Below are 10,791 nucleotides of genomic sequence, written 5' to 3'. Positions count from 1 at the left end.
CATTACTAGTCATTCTTCAGGAAATGTTCTTTTTACTCTTCCTACCATGAGTAACCTGAGCTATTAAGGTTAAAATACAATAAGTAGGAGATGTTGTCGCTGAAGGTTCTTTAATCTTTTCCAAACATATGTCTTACTTGTGGTAAAGATTGTTTTTAAAAGTTAATGTAGAGTTTTACCAACCTACATTTTATAGTAAGCATCAGGATTCACTGGACATTAGCCATTGAACTCAAATAAAACCTTTGAATTCAGGGTTTTTACAGCTTGGCAAATACAATTTGCAACTTTATTTAATTATTTTTCACAAAAAAGTTGATTCCAACACAATGTGTTATTTAGTGTTATATATGAGTGGGAACTAATTATTAACCTGACCTTTATAGATGTTTGAATGTGGGATATTTTAAAACCAGGTCTAAAGCTCTACCCTCCTGTTTCCTTCACCAACTGCTCATTTGTTGTGAGTGCCTCATTAGAAAGCACCTCTGGGTTGTCCAGGGTCAGCCTCCATGATGGGGGGGCGCCCCCAAACAAACCTTTACTATGCACACAATAAAAACTGCCTTCGTGGAGCTTTGTGAGGGTTACAGCAGGGGCCCTGGGATGTCGGGGCCCTTGCACGGAGGGGCTAATGGGCGGGGACCAGTTTGTGCCTTTTTTTGAAATCCTCCCAGGTTCCTGCTGCGCTGCGTACTGCAGAAGCAGGCTGGGGGGGCGCACACACGCTGCAGCGCCACGCACCAACACTCATCATTTCTAGCGGAGCCTGGCACCGAGACGCAGCGCTCACATTTCTCTTTTCGACTGCTCAAACTTCTGAGGCGGACACATCCGTCCAACTCGTCCCACTTAGTGGATTAAATTCACGCTTTCTCCTCTTTCTTTGCGTTTTTTCCCTCTCTCCTCTTCCTCCTCCTCCTCTGGTTTCGTGTTACAAAGCCTTGGGAGGGAGTTGTGCGCACAGAGCGAGTTGTTCTGTGTAGAAACTGAATGACAGGATCATATGGCACGATTTGCTGCTTAGTCCAAACATTTCATATCAGAGAAGGACACAAGAGGGGCGAGGAGACGATTGGTCAGAAATTGATGTGGATGTGGAATAATTTCTAACTCAAACTAAGAAGAAAAAGATCCAACAACAAACGTGACGGTGGGAGGAGAAGGATAGCCTGCTGGATCCATCGGCAGAGGAGGAAAAGGCAGGAGATCATCCGCACCATCAGCGTAATAATAAGGTAAGTTTGGTGCCGTTATTCATCTAAGGGATGGATCAGAGGGCTGTGAGGGGGGAGAGAAGTAAAACAGGGAAGAAAAAGGAGCAGAGTGGGGAGCTTCAACTGTTGCAGTGAAGCAGATATCTGTATGGTTGATAGAAATAACGCATCGGAGATCCAGCGCGCTGCTGCTGGGGCTGGTATAGCTGGCATAGCGGTCCGCCTGGGCTCAGGTTGGCTCACCAGCTGCAGGGTTCAGCAACTTTACCTCACAGAGTAAACACAGCGCAGTGCGGCCAGGAGCGGCTGGAGAGGAAACATCTCTGAGAAGCTTTCAAATCAATGCAATCTTCAACACAAAGCTTAAGGCAGCCTGATGTGCGCAACTCTACTGTCTGCGTTATGAAAAAAGTAGCATCTGTGTTTTTGTCTTCAAAATCTTGGTGCTTTGCTGATCTTTGTGCCATTGGTTTTTTTTATTTTTATTCCAGGACATTTCTCACTCTCTAGTTTGGGTTTTGAGGACTGTTGGAACATTTTAAAGGATATAATCAGTGGGTTGTTAGTTATCCTCATAGCAAAAATAAACATAAGGAAGAATAATATTTGAAATAACAGCAAGATTTAAAAAAAAAAGTTAGTGTAAAGTGCTGTGGTGGACAGAAAATGTTTATTCTATTTATGTGTGCTTTGACTCCATGACAAGAGAGACATCATCCATCTGATCAGCTGGTTTAAGCAAATATTACAGCTGAAGTAGCAACTTTTGGCAGATTGTTGACATAAAATCTTATACTTATGAGTTGCATTAAAGTTGCAGTGGGTTCAGCAATTATGTTTCTATTTCATTTTGATAATTAAGATGTGATTTGTTTCCCTGCATAGTGACCACCTGTAAAATAGGTAAATACTGATTTTTTTCTGCTTGATTTCCTCTACAGTTTCAGCCTCCATTATAAAGCCATTCTATTTAAGCTGGACAGACATCTTCTTTTCTGACAGCCCAGCAGTATCTGTACCTGATCGCTCCCAAAAAACTCCTCCTCCAGTTTTGTTGCATTACAATTTAGTTCATTTATTTGTTTATTGCTGCAGTTAAATTTAGTACCGATGAAGGCAACATTTAATTTAAAGTAAAAATACAGCAAAGTAGCAGACCTGCTTTAAGTGAAGTCATCAGTGAGGTCACAGATTTACAGCTTTTTAGATTTTATATTGTCAAAATAATCTGATCATGACATGCTTCATATGTAGCAAATTATACCAACATTAATATGTTTGATTTGCAGAAAAGCTTTTGCATCTTTATTATGAGTGTGGACTCAAGTAAACCCTTGCAATAATCCACAGTCTGGAAATATTGCTTTGGAGTGCTGTTACCTCCCTATTCTTTTACAGATTTACCTAATGAAGTAAGTATTAGCCTCAGTTGAGTGATTATTGTAATTGCTTGGGAGAGGGGGAGGGCCGGCGGGGCGTATGTCCACTCTGGACATTGAGTGGGGTGGGATTCATGGGGGGGATTTACAAGCTGGATGGTGCCAGCGCCAGTTAACTAACAGACAGTGGAGGGGGGTGGGGGGTAGAGTGCAGACACTATAATGCTTGTCGGAGAGGTTAGTGGAGGCATGTTATGACGCTGTGGGCTGGAGGATGTAGGTTTTATGCAAGCGTCACTGTGCTGGAGGGCTGGGAGGTTTGCATCATTGTCTCTGGAGCCACTGGTTTTCATTAGGTTGGTGGGGATTTATCAGGGCTGGATCCAGGAAGATTTGGGCCCCTGGGCTGAAGTCAGGTTTGGGGCCCCAGCCGCAGAAGTTTCATTCACTCATATGAGAAAGAATAGATTGATTTAAAGGTACAAACAATTTAAACTATAAAAAGTTTTTTTAGTTAAGGATAAATAAACGTTGCTTTAAGTTTTTTAGCTATTTTTCATTTTCTTCACATTATGTTTTAAAATACTCTTGTTTTCTATAACCTTCTGTTGTGTAGGATCATAAACCGAAGTTCTTCAGTAATTATTTAAAGTGAGAATAGTTTCTGAAGTTGTAGTTTAGCTTAGCTGGATTTTTGGTGAAGATTACCTTGATTTTTACTACTTGAATATTTGACCTATTCTGAATGATTATTTTAACCTAATTTAAATGATCAATCTTAATTTTTGCTGTTATCTTAATTTTAAGGGTTGTCCAGATTGAAAAAAATGTTTGCAAATGTTTTTTTTTTTATTCCAACTGAAGTATGTGGTGATGAAATTCAGTATCTGAACTGAACCAAAAAATAAAATATAAATAATAATCAAAAGAGACGAGTTAAGGTTGCTGCAGAAATGTCCCCCGATTCCAGGGTCAATTTGAGGTGTGGTTATGACATCATCATTCCTGAATAGTTGCGATGTTTTTACATACAAATTGAACTAGTTCAAGCATTTTATGTTTTCTTTGAATATTCCCAAAATCCTCTATTTACATTAAGAAATACTTTATTGACAAAATTATAGGGGCCTTAAAAACAAGCATTCAAATTTTTTATAAAATCTCTTGCCAGTATTTTGAACTGTCAATAAATAAGTGTGTGTTAAGCAATCATCCTTAAGTGGTTCATCTCTAGGATGCTGACTTTGAAAAGTCACGGCGGCCAAAAGAGTCTAATCCTAATCAAGTGAAACTCAGAGCCTTTCATATAAACATTATTTACATTTGTTTTACTGATGAAGTAGATCAGGGTAACGAGGAGTTGTCAGTGTAACTGGTTTGGTCTTTAATACATCTGAATTAGTTTTGTTTTTATACAATGCTAATAACTTGAAATCGACTTTATGCTATAACAAAGGCTCGTTTTGTATTTGTTCACACACAACTCTACCAGACACAGCTTTCAGGGCCCCGCATGTTAATGCCTCCATGGAGCGAGCCACAGCGCTCCTGCAGACTGGATCTCTTTATTGTAGGACAGACAATAGACTTCACATCCTGACAACCAGCCTCCTTTCCATCTTCTCTTGGCTTCCTCTCGCACACTCAGCTAAAATGCAAACAACACACTGACACACATTTACTGCAGAACAACACGGTTGAGCTAGGTGGTTCAGTTACACACGCATGCTGCTTCAAAGAGCCGTTTAATGTTTTCTTAATATGATTTCAATACCAGGGAGACAGGAGAACCTTTAAATCCTTTTTTTGTGGCTGTTTGTGTTTTTTTCTGAGTGTCATTGACTCACTGCCGTTTGCAACTATTTCGCTTTGTCTTCCCCGCTTTCCTTATATTACTTTATCTGGAGAAATAGAATATAATCCAAAGCTCCAAATTTGAAGGTGAATGCTGCAAACTCAATGCCCTAAATCTTAATTTTAAGAATTGTTGACAGCTTGTGTTGAAGGAATGGACTTAATGCAAATTTCATGTATAAAACATTGGAATTTAGAGGTTCAATGTATGCAGAGTACCTAGTAGTATTTAGGATATTTTGGTTCCAGACAATGTGCAGGCTGTTGCGTTGGAAAAAGATCTAGTGACAGAAAAGATAGGAACCACTTCTCTGCACTGTGAGAATACCACAATCAGTTTACCATAGCAGCAAATCAAAATAATGCTGCGGCTTGTGATAGCTTCATTAAAGGATACACTTTTCAAAAATAGTGCATCCGGAAATTGTCTGGATTGATGCGGAATAAAATAATACATTTTAAAGAAATAAAATATTGTATAATAATAGCTGTTTTTTTTATTTATTTGACAGGTCTAAAATATCTATTTACTTCTGGTTGCGATGCCAAAGTCCATATCAAAGGAATTTGCACCTATAGCACTAGGAGGCTAAAGTAAAATGAAATGGATCTGAGGCTCTATGAGAAATGGCTTCCTCTTGACATTACATCAATCAGAATCAAACCTAAACAAAAACGAAGTTAACTGAGGGCGAACATCGGTCAATCTTTTAAGCGCTGGTGCTGACTTATGGCAAAGAGGCTGGAAAGTCATACGAAAGTTGCTGCTTTTCTTATGAACTTGTCAGTAACATTTTTTGTTTAGTTTGGTTTGCATTATTGACCCAACCAACACCTCAGAATGAAAGTGGGTGAGTTCCCCACCTACTGGCTAGGAAGAATTAAACTTTCTTTTATTAACACCAAACTGAGAATTAAAAAAAATAGATTTCAGATTGTAGTATTGTAATGTATTTACATAGGTATCTATTCCATTTGTGATCACAGAAAGGAATATATTTTTTTTAAAGGTATAGGCATGATTAAGGCCACTTTAGAACAATATATGGACTTCTTAAACCTGCACTGTTTAACAAAAGCCAGATTTTAAAAAAATTATCACTATTTATAAAATTTTGTGTTATTTGTCCACACTTATTTATTATTGTCTAATGATCTTGATGCATTTCTGTCTGTCTACTTTACTGTATTATTATTCTTTCCCCCTTATGTGTGTCTTTGCCCTTGCAGCACACAGTGGCATCGCTGAATAAGGGTCACAGTGCATCATAGGCATTACGTCGTCACTGCACCAGATGTCTCCTGTCTGCTTGCTTCATGTATGTTTGTGCAAGCTTAATTTCCATCAATGTGCTAAATGCATCAAGTCAACGCCACTGTTTCTGTAACCCGGACTGCAGGCAGCTGAATGCACAATGAAATCCCGTGGTAACGAGACCATTGATGCTTGACCTCACGCTCAGTGAAGTGTTTGAATCCCATTAGTCTATTTTAAATATAGAGAGGGGAAAAAGGTTGTCTGTCGTCTTTTGTTCAGCAATGGTTGATGCACTAGACTTTTAGTGGAGGGACCTTTTCATAACATTTCAGGTATAATTCTAGGTCCCTTTCTGTGGGTGAAGAGAGTTCTCATCTCAGGATTCGCCCCCTGTGAAAAAGAAGCCACCCAAACAGAATAGAGCATCCACCATGTCTTTAATGCACCTTAGAGAGTGAGTGTATGTTTGTATTGACCAGAAATGGCCCTTAGAAAGGCCAGAAAGCTGAAGCAGATGGGTCATGTGAGATCTCATGGGGAACAGTGGGGGGCAGACTTAGGCCGGACGGACTGATGTTTCAGCAGAAGTAAGGGTGGAGACTTCCTTATAATGACAGCATGCTTAATGAACGGTGGTAAAGGAGCAAATTGGTTCTAAAAATCCTACCAGCCTCCTTATCACAGTTTAACATTTACTGCTAGATAAATAAGCTGTCATAGTTAGCAAAGATATGTGTTAACAACAAATCCCAGTGATAGCAGAATGTGAGGAAACCCCCACAATGTGAACAAAGAGACACGTGGTAATAATTCTTATTAGCACCTAATTAGCACATCAGGCCCTGTGTTGCCAACTAAAATACTCCTTGTAGTATATATTAATGTATTCTTCTAATTCTTCTCAATCAGGAAAAGTTATTTATGTTTATTATTTTTCCAGATAATTAATTTGTTTTTTCTTCCTTTTTGATCTCTTGTTCCTAGCAGAATATAGTCATATCTTCAATACAGTCACCGTTTCACAAAAGGTTTGGATGTTTGATTGTTGAAGAAGTCCTTTGCAAGATGCCGCCCTTTTTTAAAATTCAAAAATTGTTAACTTTGAAAGCCGTATCTTAACACATCAAAATATATATTCTGTTGATGTTTCATATGTTTAATTATCTTTTAGAAGAACTTTGGCTCCCTCAGCAGGGTATTTGAATATCATTACTTTACTTTAAATCAGGCATGCCCAAAGTCAGTCCTCAAGGGCCGCTGTCCTGCAGGTTTTAGAGGTTTCCCCACTTATTCTGATGATTGCAGTTCAGCAAAAGCCTGTTAATCAGCAATCAATGTAAATCATCTGTGCTGAAGCAGGGAAACCTCTAAAACCTGCAGGACAGCAACCCTTGAGGACCGACTTTGGGCATGCCTGCTTTAAATGTTTGACAGCATTTTTTTCATTGGATGTTAACTGAGGCTTTTAGGTGATAATTTTAGCCTATAGAAAGATGGGTCGATACTGCAGCAACATAAGCATGTATGCAATATTTGGACCAGCATTGAGTAAATGCAAAATTCTCAGCAGCCCAATAACTAGAAAAACCAAAACCACACCAAAAGTCCCCTGGTAAGGTCTCTAAGTCTCTCCACGTCTGGATAGATTATTACTAAATGTAAAGCAAACATTCAATTTTACTTTTTTTTTTTCACTGTGAACTTTAACATCTGGCTTTTGGTTGAATAGGCCAAGTGTTTAATCAGTATTTCATTGCATGGCAATGGACTCTTCTTTAGTCATGGGTATTTATTGACGCTGACTCTAATCAATGTTAATGAGAACACAATGAATAAGAAACACATTTTTTATTAGTCAGAGTCATTTTTCATATCATGACATTTTTTTTACGCACTATAACCCAGCTTACTGACTTGAGGGTTTTATGTGGAGCCCGGAAACTTACTAACATATTGGTGGCAAAAATGGGAAAGTTAAAAATCATCCACAATTAAAAACAGCCCTTGGTTAGTAATTAGCCATCAGGCTGGACAAAAAGGGCGCTATTTATCTCACCACAATGCATAGTGAAAAGAAAGCTTCAGCAAAGAGTATAAATTTACAATACAGTCTACATAACAACAACTACTGGGGACAATCTACACCATTTATTTGGAAGTGGGGCTAAGAAAAATAATTTTCTTTCCTACTGTCGCAAACAAAAACATCCAACATTTCGCAAACTCTACTGCAGCTTCAATTGCAACCATGAAAGGATGGGGACCTTCTGCAGAAAAGCTTCCTAGTTTGGTATAGAGGCAAATCTATAGTGTTAAGAGGCTGTTTACTGTTTGCATTAGCACTTCGCAATTGAAACGACTCTTTAAAATAAAAGGAGCCATTACTTCTGATCCAAGTATCAGCTTAATTTCAGATATTTATTTACAACACTTGGTGCATATTGATGCTCCATGCTGCAGTCTTAAAAACTGGCCCATGTAATTTGAGAGGATCAGTGAATGAGTCATGTGAACCAGAGCATCACTTTATGGCAGTCTGAACTTAAACATGGCAGCTAACTAAACTAAAAGTTGTTGTTAGGAAACTAAACAGATGTGACCTTTATCTGACTTTGAAGAGGTTAATATGTCTGCTATCAGATTTCAAAACACAGTCAGAGACTTTTTAATTTGGAAAGAGTGCATTTGTTTTCAGGGCACTATATCTGGAAGTTATAGTTCTGGCATCCCTTGTTGCTAAAAGTTATACAGTGTTGCTTTAAAGCTTTTTATACATCCCACCTCTGCATTTATTCTCTTTAACGTTGGCTGATAATGTATTTTTTGTGTGTGTGCAGACAATAGATAGATATTATATCTAAATTGTTGGACAAATTGATTATAATCTTTTTGTAAGCCTTGGGTTTGACAGAATGCCTCTCACGTGCACAAACATGCACACTAGGCTGGTCTAGGTAGCAAAGCAAACAGCAGGAAAACTCATGTTACAAAATACATGGAAGAAGTGTGTCTCTTTATTCTCTGCTGAAACCTCCATCGCTGATCTCATCCAGTTTTAGTGCAATACTTCTGTAATGTTTGCTTTGTTCCATTTACAGCTAGACACCAAGTCAAATATCAAACTAGACAGTTTTTTGTCAGATCAATAACAAAAAATGAAAGTATAAGCAAACTATGTGAGAAATGGAATGTTTTAGATTAAGCTAACTCAGTCTTTCTTTGACAATATGTTGAATATCGTGGAAATATACAGAAATCAACAAAAAAGCTTTAATTAATTAGGTTTATCATAGAAAATCCTTAAAAAAATGTTTAAATGCTACAATATCTGATGTTTCTTTAAGGAACAGTTTTAGTCATTCTGGAGCTCATGCACTTCACTGCAGAACCTGTGGCCATGTATTAGTGGAAGAGAGACCTGCTGAGAAGTTTCCGTCAGGCAGTGAGGATGGATTCAGGGGCTTCTGGCAGCAGCTCTGATTGCGGTTGCTCTAAGACGTGATGCTTTTTCTCTTTTCCATCTATGCCCTCTCTTTAAGTATCCTCTCCTTCTCTCACTCTCTCTTAGTGACAATCATATTTTTTTCTCTACTTCCTCTCCCTCTATTCCTCTAAGTTTCGGAAGCCCAATGAGGTCATTTTTGCATTCCCAAAGTGTAAGCACTCGCCACTTATATATCTCAACTTTAATTGAACAGACAAGTGCATATTCAGCCCATTGTGAATAGAATGATACAACAGAGAGTGGTATAATCTGTTTGGTGGTTTCTAATAGAAGTGCCAGTGCACTGAATGCCCAGAGAGCAGCCATTATGGATCTTTTTTTCCCCCTTTCTAACGAAATCAATTCACGCAAATTAAATGAAGTCCTATTGACGTTTCTGTCAAAAATTAACTTCATTATCAGAAAAACGTACTACTCTCTGAGCACGGAATACAACGCAGTGATAAATATTTGTCGCCAGCGATGAATGATACATTCCTCCTTTGGGGCAAATCAATAAATAAATAAGCCCAAAGGGAAAAAGGGAAAATGTTTCCAGGAAAAACTGACTTCAGGAAAACCCAATATGGAGCATAATGACATCCTGGAATCAAATATGGGGCCAGGACAATCTTTTTTTCCCCTTTTTCGCCATGGAAGTTTTGATTGTCAAAGCTTTTCATTGCGACATGCAATTTCACTTCTGTTTAGCTGATCAATGCAATTATAAATAAAAAAAACAAAAACCTTAGTGTGCAGCAGAGAGAGACATCACCCAAATGTAATTACTGTTTTCTGATCTAAGTGAATGAACAGATGGAGAGAAATCCATAGCTTCCAGTCATGACATCAAGGATGGTGCTTTCCTTCTACAGAGCAGCACAGTTGAAGAAGACATTCGGTGGAGTTCCTCTGGGTGGCTCTGCATAATTAATGACTGGTAGAAAAGAAGGGCAGGGCAGTCCTGACCCACTTGTGTTTAAACAGCTGACCACCACTGGCCATCTGCCGCCCGCCTCCACCTGCTCTCTCTCACCGTCTTACTGTTTATCGCTGAATTGCCCCGCTCAATAACTTGGTTTCTTTTCAAGGATTTATGTAAAGCAGGACACTTAATTAGAGCTACAAGGTGAAATGGATTTTTGCTTATTAGAGATTTCATTAAAAGGGGAGTGTGTCCTAAATATCGACATACGGAAGATTTAGTGAAGAAATGTGAAGATCTTCTTCATGGTTCAAGAATTAAAGAAAATTAAGGGATTGGTTTGGAAAAAATCAAAGCAGAGTCAGAAAAGTGCAGCTGTTTGGATTAGAGGGATAGATAGGAAAACGTTTTGTTTCTGCCTGGCTAGTTTTATGGTAGTCTGCTGTTTTACATGACTTAACAGGATGCTTTGTTTTTGGAGAAGCTCCCATTGTTGCTGGGCATTATCTCCTCATGGCGTTTACTGGAGAGCTGACTGTAGAGTAAAGGCCATGCCCTTGCATATGTAGATAGATACAACAAAGCTGCACTTGGATTTTTGTACATATAGGGCCGGATCTATCAAAGGTTTGCGTGTATAAAAACGTGAGCTATTTCACTGCGCACGCTAAAAA

The 10,791-nt window shown here is 38.6% G+C and overlaps 1 long non-coding RNA gene across 1 annotated transcript in view; it reads left to right on the top strand.

The window, feature by feature from the left end:
• Window positions 1–732: 732 nt before the first annotated feature.
• The window catches only part of LOC107093612, a 68,338-nt gene continuing 58,279 nt past the window's right edge, over window positions 733–10,791 (top strand). The window contains exon 1 of the long non-coding RNA XR_001481625.1: window positions 733–1,238. This is a non-coding gene — a long non-coding RNA (uncharacterized LOC107093612). The remainder of the gene's footprint in view (window positions 1,239–10,791) is intronic.

This window comes from Cyprinodon variegatus, unplaced genomic scaffold (genome assembly GCF_000732505.1).
Source record: "Cyprinodon variegatus isolate N-32 unplaced genomic scaffold, C_variegatus-1.0 Scaffold435, whole genome shotgun sequence".
NCBI classification, from domain to species: domain Eukaryota; kingdom Metazoa; phylum Chordata; class Actinopteri; order Cyprinodontiformes; family Cyprinodontidae; genus Cyprinodon; species Cyprinodon variegatus.
Note: the sequence above shows the minus strand (reverse complement) of the source record. Positions and strands in the feature narration are given on the sequence as shown.